Consider the following 14,007-nt stretch of genomic DNA (forward strand, 5'->3'; position numbering starts at 1 on the left):
TTACCTACTCCACACTATGTCCAGGTTTTCTTCTACTCCCCACATCACTCAGTGTCTACCTAATAATGTATCTTTATCCTTACCCCCTAGTCTCCTACACCTCCTCCTCTCTCCCCTCCTCTGTCTCCCCTCCATCCCTCTGTTTCCTTCCCCCTCCTTTCCTGTTACCCCACTTTCATTCACCTCTGCCCCATGGTCCTGCTACCCCACAACTCAGCCCTGCTCCCTCCTTTCCCTGTCACCTCCCCACACCCCCATCCACATCACACTGACCTCCCTCTCTGCCCACCTCCTGCAGTTTCCCCTCCTAGCTCAGGCACCCGCACCATCACTACTCTCTCATCATCCCTGCCCTCAACGTTACTCTCACCTCACCGCTACAGCATCCCTGATAATCTCATTCACATCTCTCCCACACTCACACCCTCTATCCTGTGCCCTCTGGAATGCCAGATCTGTTTGTAACAAACTGGTCCCAACTCATGACCTTTTCATTTCCAACTCCCTGCACCTACTGGCTATTACTGACACCTGGATTACCCCCCCCCCCCCCCCCCCCTACACCGCTTCTCCTGCCGCTCTCTCTGCACCCACTAGCCATTACTGACACCTGGATTACCCCCCTCTGACACCCCTTTTCCTGCTGCTCTCTCTGCTGGGGCCCTCACATTCACACACACACCCCGACCTGGGGGTCGCCATGGGGGTGGTGTTGGGGTCCTTTTACCTTCTAGTTACTCCTACCATCTCATACCAACAGAACCGTCCCTTACAGTCTCTACATTTGAGGTCCATGCTATACGCTTCTTCCAACCAGTCCATCTTAGAGTAGCTGTCATTTACCGCCCCCCTGGCATTGCCTCCAAATTCATCGACAACTTTGCTTCCTGACTTCCTCTCTTCTAATCTCTTCTAACATTCCCTCCATTATCCTAGGCGATTTCAACATCCCTATCAATATCCCCACACAATCCCCTGCCTCTAAACTCCTTAACCTCACCACTTCACTTGGCCTTGGACTATCTCCTCTACCCCCCAAGTGCGCTGTCTTGGAGTAATCCTTGACTCCTCCCTCTCCTTCATACCACACATTCAGCATGCTGTCTTCATCTAAAAAATATTTCCAGGATCAGACCCTTTCTCACCCAGGGTGCCAGAGACCCTCATCCACTCACTGGTCATCTCCCAACTGGACTACTGTAATCTCCTCCTGACTGGCCTCCCTAACAAATACCTCTCTCCACTCCAATCTATCCTCAATGCTGCTGGCCGGATCATCTTCCTCACCAAATGCACTACATCCACCTCCCCTCTCCTACAAGCCCTTCACTGGCTCTTCTTCCCCTTCCGAATCCAATTCAAGCTTCTCACACTCACTTATACCCCTTTTCTGCTGCGGGGTACACTGGGCTCCACAAGGATTCACATTGGGGTGTAGAGTAGGCTCTTGATCCGAGGCACCAACAGGCTCAAAGTTTTTGACTGTTCCCAAGATGCACAGCGCCGCCTCCTCTATAACCCCGCTCCTGTGCACAGGAGCTCAGTTTGTAAGTTGGTACCATGCAGTAAGCAGGCATGTTACAGTAGGGCTGCCTTAGGCAGACTATTGATAGCTTTATTTGGAAGAAAAGACAGAAGAATTCTTCTAACAAGACTTCAGGGCTGCAGCAGGCAAAGTCTCTTAGACTTTTCTGACCGCAGCTCCATCACCCCTAGCGGCGCTGTATACTCCCGCTCCCTGGTTGCCGGGTCACTGCAGCGGAGGCTGTGGTTCCTTCCAAACATCAATCAATCACACACATACCGCTATCCTCCCGGATCGTGGGGCCGCAGGAACAGTGGAGGTAAGGGGTCTCTTTGGCTGCACTTTACCGCGATCCAGCGCAGCCGTGGGAGGCGGGCCACGCGCAAGCTGGCATGGACGCTGTTATTGGGCAGCCGCTCCACTAGCCGCCAGGGACAATCATAGGGCACAGGTCTGGGGGGGAGGGGGGGGGGGTGTTTATGTAAATAACCCCGCTTTTCAATGCCTGCAGCGCCCGGTGGGGATGCCAGCAGGGGGAGCAGGTCTAACCTGTGGCCCCAGCCCCAGGGCACCATTTCTGCAATGTTCCCGCCCTGGAGCTGCATTTCTCTCCCTCACTCCTGACCAGCGGCCATCACAGATTGAGCCGAGCTGTTTCTAGGACTGCTGAGGCAAATCCTCCTCTGTAAAGCCGCCTGACTGCCAGCGCTGTGCTTCCTACAGGACACTTGAGTATTCTACCTGTCACTGGGACAGTGTTAGTTAAGAAAGAGTGCATACATTCAGGGTTGTGTGGTACAAACACCCTGTGATATACATCCAGTCTTTACTGTGCAATGATATATCTATTGTTAACACATATAGCCACACTGAGTATTACTGTGTATTGCTAGTCCAGTGCAGTTTATGGTACATAATTTCTGCATGGTACGCTTGTGACTATATATGTGTGTGTGTGTGCATGTAGCTGCTGTGTGGCTGCCTTATTAAAGGGTATTTCACTCAGTGGGCTATTCCTATATTACTATACCTGAGGGGGCCAAGCGTTTCAGGTTTTTCTGTATAATATAGGATTGTATCATAAGATATACTTACTGTGTATATTTACTTGTGATTTATAGTCCCTATATACACTGCTCAAAAAAATAAAGGGAACACTAAAATAACACATCCTAGATCTGAATGAATGAAATATTCTTATTAAATACTTTGTTCTTTACATAGTTGAATGTGCTGACAACAAAATCACACAAAAATTATCAATGGAAATCAAATTTATTAACCCATGGAGGTCTGGATATGGAGTCACCCTCAAAATAAAAGTGGAAAAACACACTACAGGCTGATCCAACTTTGATGTAATGTCCTTAAAACAAGTCAAAATGAGGCTCAGTAGTGTGTGTGGCCTCCACGTGCCTGTATGACCTCCCTACAACCCACACAAGTGGCTCAGGTAGTGCAGCTCATCCAGGATGGCACATCAATGCGAGCTGTGGCAAGAAGGTTTGCTGTGTCTGTGTCACAACTGAGGGCCTGAGCTGACGGGAGGCAGCCTCAGTTGTAGGGGCTGAGATGTAACGGAACCTGGGAGGTTGTATCAGACCCCTAGACATGTAAGTAACATGTAGAATAACTGCCCGAAGGCGTGACCACGACAACCAGGATAAAAGTCAATGATGTTTATTATGACAAACTCCGTAACACAGCAGCAGTAAAAGGAAACATAAAAGTCAACAGAGGATAAATACAATTCCTGGGTACTACAGGGTGGCAAGGGCCACAGGCACTGGTAGTGTGAGACAGTTCTTATAATCTTCTAGTTGGAAAGTCCTTACCAGGCCTGACTGTAGCAATGGAGAGAACCCAGGATCGTACCAGCTGATGTTCCAGGAAAGGCTGGGCTGCTGAAGGTAAAACGGCTGCTGTGGATACTGGCTGGAACCAGACTGTTGTTGGTACGGAGTGGATACTGGCTGGAACCAGTTAAATAATAAACGAACTTGAGAGCGATGAAATAATAATACCGGTGGAGAGTGGTAAACTGCAGAAAAGGACACCGGCCCTTTAAGAGAAGCTGTACACTGCTGGAAGCTGGGCTGGAAGCAGGTGATTGTTTGAGAGCGGTGAAATAATAATAAAGTTTGGAGTTTGAGAGCGGTGAAATAATAATACCGGTGGAGAGTGGTAAACTGCAGAAAAGGACACCGGCCCTTTAAGAGAAGCTGTACACTGCTGGAAGCTGGGCTGGAAGCAGGTGAGTCCAGAATGGATCGGAGAGTCAGGCTACACCGCAGATGGAATGCTGGTGCGGGTCTCTATAGCAGAAGTCTGGAGACAGGAGCTGGAACCTGGAAGACAACCACAGGAGAGAGACAAACTGGAACTAGGTTAGACAACCAAAGCACTGACGCCTTCCTTGCTCAGGCACAGCTTACTTATACCTGCAGCAAGGAAGGGGTTGGCTAGGCAATTCTGCAAATCAACAATACAGACAGCAGATTGGTGGAAATAATCAGATGACAAAATCCAAGATGGCTGCGCCCATGCAGACACTTGGAGGGAAGTTTGGTTTGTAATCCATGTGAGAATTGAAACAGTAATGGCGACGCCGGCCACAGGAGACAGGAGACGCCAGACTGACAAGCGCACATTTAACCACGCGGGCACAGCGGAGGCCGCGGCTGATGAAATCACCACTCTGACATTCTGCATGTGGAAACTCAGGAACAGCGGGATCCGGTCCGGGAACGCTGAGCCAGCCTTAGGAGGCATCTGAAGGGTAAGTAATGGCGTCCAGATACCCGGATCGTGACAGTCTGTCAGCGTAGTGTCCAGAGCATGGAGGCGCTACCAGGAGACAGGCCAGTACATCAGGAGACGTGGAGGAGGCCGTAGGAGGGCAACAACCCAGCAGAAGGACCGCTACCTCCGCCTTTGTGCAAGGAGGAACAGGAGGAGCACTGCTAGAGCCCTGCAAAATGACCTCCAGCAAGCCACAAATGTGCATGTGTCTACTCAAACAATCAGAAACAGACTCCATGAGGGTGGTATGAGGGCCCGACGTCCACAGGTGCTTACAGCCCAACACTGTGCAGGACGTTTGGCATTTGCCAGAGAACACCAAGATTGGCAAATTCGCCACTGGCGCCCTGTGCTCTTCACAGATGAAAGCAGGTTCTCACTGAGCACATGTGACAGACGTGACAGAGTCTGGAGACGCCAAGGAGAACGTTCTGCTGCCTGCAACATCGACTGGTTTGGCAGTGGGTCAGTAATGGTGTGGGGTGGCATTTCTTTGGGGGGGCCGCACAGCCCTCCATGTGCTCGCCAGAGATGAGATCCTCAGACCCCTTGTGAGACCATATGCTGGTGGGGTTGGCCCTGGGTTCCTCCTAATGCAAGACAATGCTAGACCTCATGTGGCTGGAGTGTGTCAGCAGTTCCTGCAAGATGAAGGCATTGATGCTATGGACTGGCCCGCCCGTTCCCCAGACCTGAATCCAATTGAGCACATCTGGGACATCATGTCTCGCTCCATCTACCAATGCCACGTTGCACCACAGACTGTCCAGGAGTTAGCTGATGCTTTAGTCCAGGTCTGGGAGGAGATCCCTCAGGAGACCATCCGCCACCTCATCAGGAGCATGCCCAGGCGTTGTACGGAGGTCATACAGGCACGAGGAGGCCACACTCACTACTGATTTCCATTGATCATTTTTGTGTGATTTTGTTGTCAGCACATTCAACTATGTAAAGAACAATGTATTTAATAAGAATATTTCATTCATTCAGATCTAGGATGTGTTATTTTAGTGTTCCCTTTATTTTTTTGAGCAGTGTATATATATATATATATATATATATATATATATACACACTAGGTGATTCATTGCGCCCTACGGATGCTCTTCACACCGATGTAAGGGGCTACGCCCCCTTAACCCTTGCACGCCCTTGTGGCATACAATATTTGTATTTGTATTATATGGAATAAGAGGGGTGGCAAACCAGTCAGAGGAAAGAGCCAAAAAAGATCTGTAGTCAAGGGCAAGAGCAACTTCCATGCGCATGCCGAAGGTGCTCGCGCAAAAATGGGGACGTTGTCTAGTTGGCACACCTTTCGTTATGATGTTTGTAGGAGTATGACCTTGTGTCATAACCCCATTTTTAGTCATGTTGTACAGTGCCACATACATATAAAAACGCCAAAAAATGGGTGCCCCCCAGTGCCAGATACACATGTTCCTACAGTACCAGACATTCCCCCAGTGCCAGATTACACATGTCCCCTTAGTGCATTCCCCCCCCCCCAGTGGTGCTCACTGCCACGCTGCTGCTCTGCTGTTTGTGAGGGGAGGAGAGCACAGCGTGCTCCTCTCCCGCACCTCATTCTCCGGTGGCCGTGTCTATCTTCAATTCAGCGTCGGCCCGTGAGCCAATCAGAGCTTGCGGTCCGGCAGCCAATCAGGAGCCTTAGCTGCTGGTCCGCGAGCTCTGATTGGCTCACGGCCCGACGCCGAATTGATGATAGTCACCGCTGCCGGAGATCTTGTGCGCTGGGCTGTGTCGGGCAGCGGTGGCCTGGAGCGGACTGAGCCGCATGCGGAGGATGAAAGGCTCCAGAGCCACAGGCTGGCCACCGCTGGAGTATAACCTCCAATCATAATTGTGTGAGTGGTTAAATATTGCACGGACAAAGGGTGTGCGATGGTTAAGGGATCGTAGCCCCTTGCAATGGCGTGAACAGCGCACGCAGAACCTGATGAATCACCTAATAGGTGCTGTGGGGAGTGGCGGGCGCGGGGGAGATGCAGATGGGGAAGGGGTCCGGGGATGCTACGGGTGGGACAGGGGCGGTTGTGGGAGTGCCGTAGGTGAGGGAGGAGCTGGTGACGTGGATGGGGGAGGGGCGGATGCATGGGTGCCACAGGTGGGGGTCCAGAGCCACCGCGGGTGGGGCGGAGAAGTTGCGCGGTGCCACAGATGGGGGAGGGGTGGGTGCTGTTGTGCCGCAGGTGGGGGATTGGCAGGTGAGGGGGTGCTGTGGGTGGGGGAGGGGGGAATGTGGGGGTGCCGCGGATGGGGCCCGGAGGTACTGCGAGTGGGGGAGGGGCGGGTAATGCTTCTCCTGCTTCTCCTCCAGTCAGCAGCTAAGCTGCTGTCCTCCTTTTGGCAGTGGCTCTCCCGGAGACTCGCACAGCAGCCAGTCACTATTGTACGCGCTGGTGTCCCATGGCGCCGCATTACAGGGAAGAAGATGCACTCAATAAACTACAGCTCCCAGCAGCCCTAAGGGCCGGAATGCTTCAACACTAAGGGCTGCTGGGAGTTGTATTTATTTAGTGCATCTACTTCCCTGTAATGCGGCGCGTTGGGACAATAGAGACTGGCTGGTAGGACTCACTGACTGGCTGAATCAATGTAAAAGGTGAGAGTGATGTGCAGTGTCAGTGTCAGCGTCCAGACATTACCCTCCGCGATATCACCCTCTCTATCCATTACATTAGCCATCTCGGGGCTTCCAGGCCGGCAGCCCAGGTGCTGTGTTGCGGAGTCAGGGCCTCTGGGGATCTGGGTGCGGCTGTGGCGGGGAGACACTTCTGTGGGGTGTAGTACTGGTGACCGGCGGTCAGGAGACCGCCGGTCAGCTTACCGACGCCGGGATCCCGGCAGCTTACCAACGCCATGATCCCGGCGGGGAGGGGTGAGTGCAGCAAGCCCCTTGCGGGCTCGCTGCGCTCACCACGCTGCGGGCTCGGTGCGGTCGCCACAGGTTCTATTCCCACTCTATGGGTGTCGTGGACACCCACGAGTGGAAATAGTCCCTGTTGGTCGGCATGCCGACCATCGGGATAGTGAGCCGTCGGGCTCGTGGAGGAGGTCATGTGACTGTCGGTCAGCTGACCGGCGGTCACATGAATACCACCCCTTCTGTGACATCACGCGCAGAGGAGGCTCCGGGGCTCAGAGTATGTGGCTCAGGGAGGGTTATGAAAGTCTTCCGCTGCGCCGCTATCGTATACATCTATGCCGGTGGCCGCAGCAGCTTTTGTTCCACCTGCGCCGCGGCTCGGGAGTGGGGATTGTTGATGGCGGAGGGGGCAGGAGGACTGGCAGCAGGACATAGGACGCTGTAGTAAAAAGATTTGTTTTGCCCCTATGTACAGCGCAGAGACTTGCTGCAGATGCAGTGGCATACTCTCCAGCTGCACCTTTTTGGCAGGTACAGGACCTTATTTTATGGTCTGTGCCGATTTTTGGCTCTCCAAACTTCCATTGAACGTATAGGAAAAGGGGCGTGGCCACGCCACTATACCCCTGGCCACGCCCCTTTTGGAATTTGTAGCGATGTTTATGTGTAAATTGTTGGAGGGTGTGTTGCTGCAGATGCAGTGGGCCTATTTTGGGGTGTGGACCTGGAGCTGCAGCTCCATCAGCCCCATTGTTAATCCTGCTCTGGGAACACACCTCCCATTGGATGTAACCAGCATGGGAGGGCATTTCTCGCCCAATCAGCTGTGGACTGCGTGTGATAGACTTGCTGCTAACCCAATGAGTGCTCCTAGCCACACCCAGCGTTATCCACAGAGTCACAGATCTGGCCTATTACATAGGAGATATATATATCTGGAAAAAAGGAATTCAGGAGAACGCGCCCATAGTGCAAATCAAATTTATTTCTTAAAACACCTTATTAAGATGAATCACAGGTATAAATATGCTAATACCCTTTCAGACCCACTCTTTGGGCCAGTATGTGCGCATGAACAGAAATCCACAAGGCAGTTACACCAACCACTGTATCCAGAAGCCGGGACCGTGCACCGCGCCGGTAATCCGAGCCCGTCCGGCCACCCGCAACAATCACAGGGAGATGTGCTCACCAAGTGAAGCAGACGTCTAGCAAGCTCCGTTCCAACGCGTTTCGTGGATACTTCGTCAGGAGGCTGGCTTGCAGACGTCATCTAGAGCCTAATATACGGCCCCACATATTGTCCCAAGCTGTTTACAATAATTAGCGGTGGGTGAACAATCCTCAATCCACCAGCTTTGTATACAGATTTTCAACACAATTAAAGCATATAGCACAAAGGTTAAAAATATTACATACACTTAAAAAACTGTTTTGTTTACACAAAATTTAAATAAACACATACAGAATTAAATAGACACATACAGAATTAAATAGACACATACAGAATTAAATAGACACATACAGAATTAAATAAACACATACAGAATTAAATAGACACATACAGAATTAACACTATATAAAGACATCTGTCCCTGACTGCTACAGAAACCTTAAAAAATTAAAAACATCATAGACCATAATATCCGAGATATCTATATATTTAACTATAGTTATTGTCCATAGATCACACACATATATAGTTCTACATCCATGAGAGGCCATAGTTACAATAAAGATAAGAAACAATCATACGAATGACCTAAGCACACACTTATTCTGCGGCCCGTTAACAAGCTGGATTTTTTTAGGCCCTGCAGAGTAATCAGATGTATAGAGATAATATAGCTATCAGCACTGAAAGACAATAAAATATACATTAATGCATAAATAAATCAGTATTAGATCCCCGATAAGTATCTGAACAGTTAAGAACAGATATATCTGTATAACATATTCAGTTGCAAAAACAGATGAATGTGACACTCAAAGATACTATAAAATACTAGGAAAGAGATTCCCTGTTGGTTTACAAGAAAAAAGAAAAGGAGAGGGGAAGTAATAAAACGTTCTGCCCACTTGTAACGCAATTTAGCACAGGATTTAGGAATTGGAAAAGATAGCCCAGAAACACTGGCATATTTTACAATTGGAACCCATATTAGGTCCTGTACTTCCAAAAAAAAAAACAATGGGGGTCATTCCGAGTTGTTCGCTCGCAAGCTGCTTTTAGCAGCTTTGCACACGCTAAGCCGCCGCCTACTGGGAGTGAATCTTAGCTTATCAAAATTGCGAACGAAAGATTCGCAATATTGCGAAAAGACTTCTCTGTGCAGTTTCTGAGTAGCTCGAGACTTACTCTGCCAGTGCGATCAGTTCAGTGCTTGTCGTTCCTGGTTTGACGTCACAAACACACCCAGCATTCGCCCAGACACTCCTCCGTTTCTCCAGCCACTCCCGCGTTTTTCCCAGAAACGGTAGCGTTTTTTCACACACTTCCATAAAACGGCCAGTTTCCGCCCAGAAACACCCACTTCCTGTCAATCACACTCCGATCACCAGAACGAAGAAAAAACCTCGTAATGCCGTGAGTAAAATACCTAACTGCATAGCAAATTTACTTGGCGCAGTCGCACTGCGGACATTGCGCATGCGCATTAGCGACTAATCGCTCCGTTGCGAGAAAAAAATAACGAGCAAACAACTCGGAATGACCCCCAATATTATTTATAGAAGGGCAAGAACTGTTAAATCTATAGTATCCAAAAGCAAACTGCAACAAATACAGATAGAAAGAAATGATCATTTCCTGGTACCCACAAAAGGTTTTTTTCAATGTGGGGGCTGTAAAGTGTGCAATCTGGCTGATAAGGGTGCCAAAAATATAATGGGGAAGATCACAACACGTCCTGATATCATCCAGTCCTTTATAAATTGCAATACTAGTTTCTGTATTTATGTACTGATGTGCCCCTGTGGACTTGGGTACGTTGGCAAGACCAAACGGGTACTGAAAATTAGAATATTGGAGCATACGAGAAATATCAGAAATCGCGTGATGAACCATAGTGTCCTGCGACACTTTGTAGAGCGACATAACGCTGACCCTTCCTTCTTGAAATTTGCGGGGATTGAACATGTAGCAGTAAGCAAAGATGGTGGTAATAGAGATGAACAGCTACTTAGAAGGGAGACTTTCTGGATTCTAACACTAAATACATTGGTCCCACGCGGTCTAAATGAGAACTATGAGATCACTCCGTTTATCAGGGAGCGGTAGTGTATCTCACTTATGTTCTCCCTGTTCTCTTCATTATCCCAGTATAGTAGTACTTTTTAGTGTTTTATAGTATCTTTGAGTGTCACATTCATCTGTTTTTGCAACTGAATATGTTATACAGATATATCTGTTCTTAACTATTCAGATACTTATCGGGGATCTAATACTGATTTATTTATGCATTAATGTATATTTTATTGTCTTTCAGTGCTGATAGCTATATTATCTCTAAACATCTGATTACTCTGCAGGGCCTAAAAAAATCCAGCTTGTTAACGGGCCGCAGAATAAGTGTGTGCTTAGGTCATTCGTATGAATGTTTCTTATCTTTATTGTAACTATGGCCTCTCATGGATGCAGAACTATATATGTGTGTGATCTATGGACAATAACTATGGGGGTCATTCCGAGTTGTTCGCTCGGTAAATTTCTTCGCATCGCAGCGATTTTCCGCTTAGTGCACATGCGCAATGTCCGCACTGCGACTGCGCCAAGTAAATTTGCTATGCAGTTAGGAATTTTACTCACGGTTTTTTCTTCGTTCTGGTGATCGTAATGTGATTGACAGGAAGTGGGTGTTTCTGGGCGGAAACTGGCCGTTTTATGGATGTGTGTGAAAAAACGCTACAGTTTCTGGGAAAAACGCGGGAGTGGCTGGAGAAACGGAGGAGTGTCTGGGCGAACGCTGGGTGTGTTTGTGACGTCAAACCAGGAACGACAAGCACTGAACTGATCGCAGATGCCGAGTAAGTCTCGAGTTACTCAGAAACTGCACAGAGATGTCTTATCGCAAAATTGCAAATCTTTCGTTCGCAATTTTAAGAAGTTAAGATTCACTCCCAGTAGGCGGCGGCTTAGCGTGTGCAAAGCTGCTAAAAGCAGCTTGCGAGCGAACAACTCGGAATGACCCCCTATAGTTAAATATATAGATATCTCGGATATTATGGTCTATGATGTTTTTAATTTTTTAAGGTTTCTGTAGCAGTCAGGGACAGATGTCTTTATATAGTGTTAATTGTGTATGTGTCTATTTAATTCTGTATGTGTCTATTTAATTCTGTATGTGTTTATTTAAATTTTGTGTAAACAAAACAGTTTTTTAAGTGTATGTAATATTTTTAACCTTTGTGCTATATGCTTTAATTGTGTTCAAAATCTGTATACAAAGCTGGTGGATTGAGGATTGTTCACCCACCGCTAATTATTGTAAACAGCTTGGGACAATATGTGGGGCCGTATATTAGGCTCTAGATGACGTCTGCAAGCCAGCCTCCTGACGAAGTATCCACGAAACGCGTTGGGACGGAGCTTGCTAGACGTCTGCTTCACTTGGTGAGCACATCTCCCTGTGATCGTTGCGGGTGGCCGGACGGGCTCGGATTACCGGTGCGGTGCACGGTCCCGGCTTCTGGATACAGTGGTTGGTGTAACTGCCTTGTGGATTTCTGTTCATGCGCACATACTGGCCCAAAGAGTGGGCTTCTCTAACGTACGGCTTCTCTGTACATTAAGGAGGCGGCCTCCGATGCCGGGGTGCTGGTTGCCAAGGCTGCTACTACGTCCGTCTTGGCCATACGTATCCTTTGGTTGAGATCCTGGTCGGTGGATATGGATTCCAAGAAAACCCTGAAAGTGCTTCCTTTCAAGGGAGACATTCTCTTTGGAGAAGACCTCAATAAGATTGTGGCTGATCTGGCTACTGCTAAAACAGCTTGCCTACCTAGTACGGCTTATTTATACCTGTGATTCATCTTAATAAGGTGTTTTAAGAAATACATTTGATTTGCACTATGGGCGCGTTCTCCTGAATTCCTTTTTCCCAGATACCATTGCTCAAGGGGTCCTGAGTGTCCTGGAGAACTGTAGCGGTGTTGGTCACACCAGTGCAACAGCCCAGGGGTGGAATACCTGTGGACTGTAAACCATCAATTAAGAAAAACCAGCGCACCTGTACACACTTTCTGCCCAATATATATATATATATTTATTTAGATATTTTGAACTCCCGGTTGTGCTGTCATAGTCACACTTCACTGGGAGTTCTTGCTAGGTATATCGCTGCTGAATCTTGTACCAGGTTGCCCGATATTGTGCACATTAAAATGTCAGCTACATGTGGCAACGGCACTGGGGCTTTTCCCACATTGCGTGGTAGTGAGGCCGCAGACGTGATGGAGGAGAATATGGCAGCTGAGAGTTCAGGTTCAGGAGGTTCCAGTGGGTCTGTAGCACCAGGGGCATCACAGGACCCACCTTGGGCTACCTTTTCCATGCTGTTGAACACGCTTGTAACTAAATTGGCGCCCCCTGTGGGATCACCTGTGCCAATGCAGCAGTTCATGGTCCCTGCTATTACTCCGCCATGGGCAGATCAATTCTCCACTCAGTTACAGCATTTGAACCGGTCATTGTCCAAATCTAAATGTCACTCTAGCCCGCCTAAGACCAAGTCATCTTCTAAACGGGCCATTACCTCCTCCAAATCCACTGCTATCCCAGACACGTCCTCTGAGGAGGGTGGTGCATATACTGATCCCACAGACACTGACTCAGATGTTTCTGATGGGGAAGGGAAATCAATGGTGGATGTCCCAGATTTGATTGAGGCAATTAGGCTCATTCTTCAGGTGTCTGATGATCCCAAGCCTGAGTCTGTCTCTAAGAAACCGGATAGGTTTAAACGTAAGAAGGTGGTTAAACAAGTTTTACCTCATTCTAAACACCTGGTTGACATACGTCAGGAATCCTGGAAAAATCCGGGGGCAAAATTCACACCGAATAAGAGACTGTTGGCTCGCTATCCTCTCCCTGCGGAAGTATGTAAAAATTGGGAAACTCCTCCGCCCGTTGATTCTCATGTGACGCGCATGGTAGTTTCCTCTGCTCTGCCAGTAACTACCGTCACCTCTCTGAAGGAACCGACGGATAGACTTGTGGAGGGTTGTTTAAAAGCGATTTACACCCTAACGGGGGCTGTGCATAAGCCAACCATTGCAGCGACATGGGCTGCTGAAGCTGTTGAGGCGTGGGCTCTGAAACTTGAGGCGGAACGGTCTTCCAACGCTTCTGAGCATGCTCGACAATGTCTCTCATATATTACCACGGCTTCTCTGTACGTTAAGGAGGCGGCCTCCGATGCCGGGGTGCTGGCGGCCAAGGCTGCTACTACGTCCGTCTTGGCCATACGTATCCTTTGGTTGAGATCCTGGTCGGTGGATATGGATTCCAAGAAAACCCTGGAGGTGCTTCCTTTCAAGGGAGACATTCTCTTTGGAGAAGACCTCAATAAGATTGTGGCTGATCTGGCTACTGCTAAAACAGCTTGCCTACCTAGTACGGCTCCTTCCGCACAGAAGGCTTAAAGTACTTTCCCTCGGCCCTTTCGTCCTCCAAGTAAAGCAAAAGGTCAGGCGTACCCAAAGCAAACTCGTGCTTCCAGACCTGCCAAGCCCAGACCTAAGCGAGCTTGGGCCGCCCGTCAGCCTGCTTCCAAAACTGACAAGCTTGCTG

Source organism: Pseudophryne corroboree, chromosome 6 (assembly GCF_028390025.1).
Source record: "Pseudophryne corroboree isolate aPseCor3 chromosome 6, aPseCor3.hap2, whole genome shotgun sequence".
In the NCBI taxonomy this organism is placed as follows: domain Eukaryota; kingdom Metazoa; phylum Chordata; class Amphibia; order Anura; family Myobatrachidae; genus Pseudophryne; species Pseudophryne corroboree.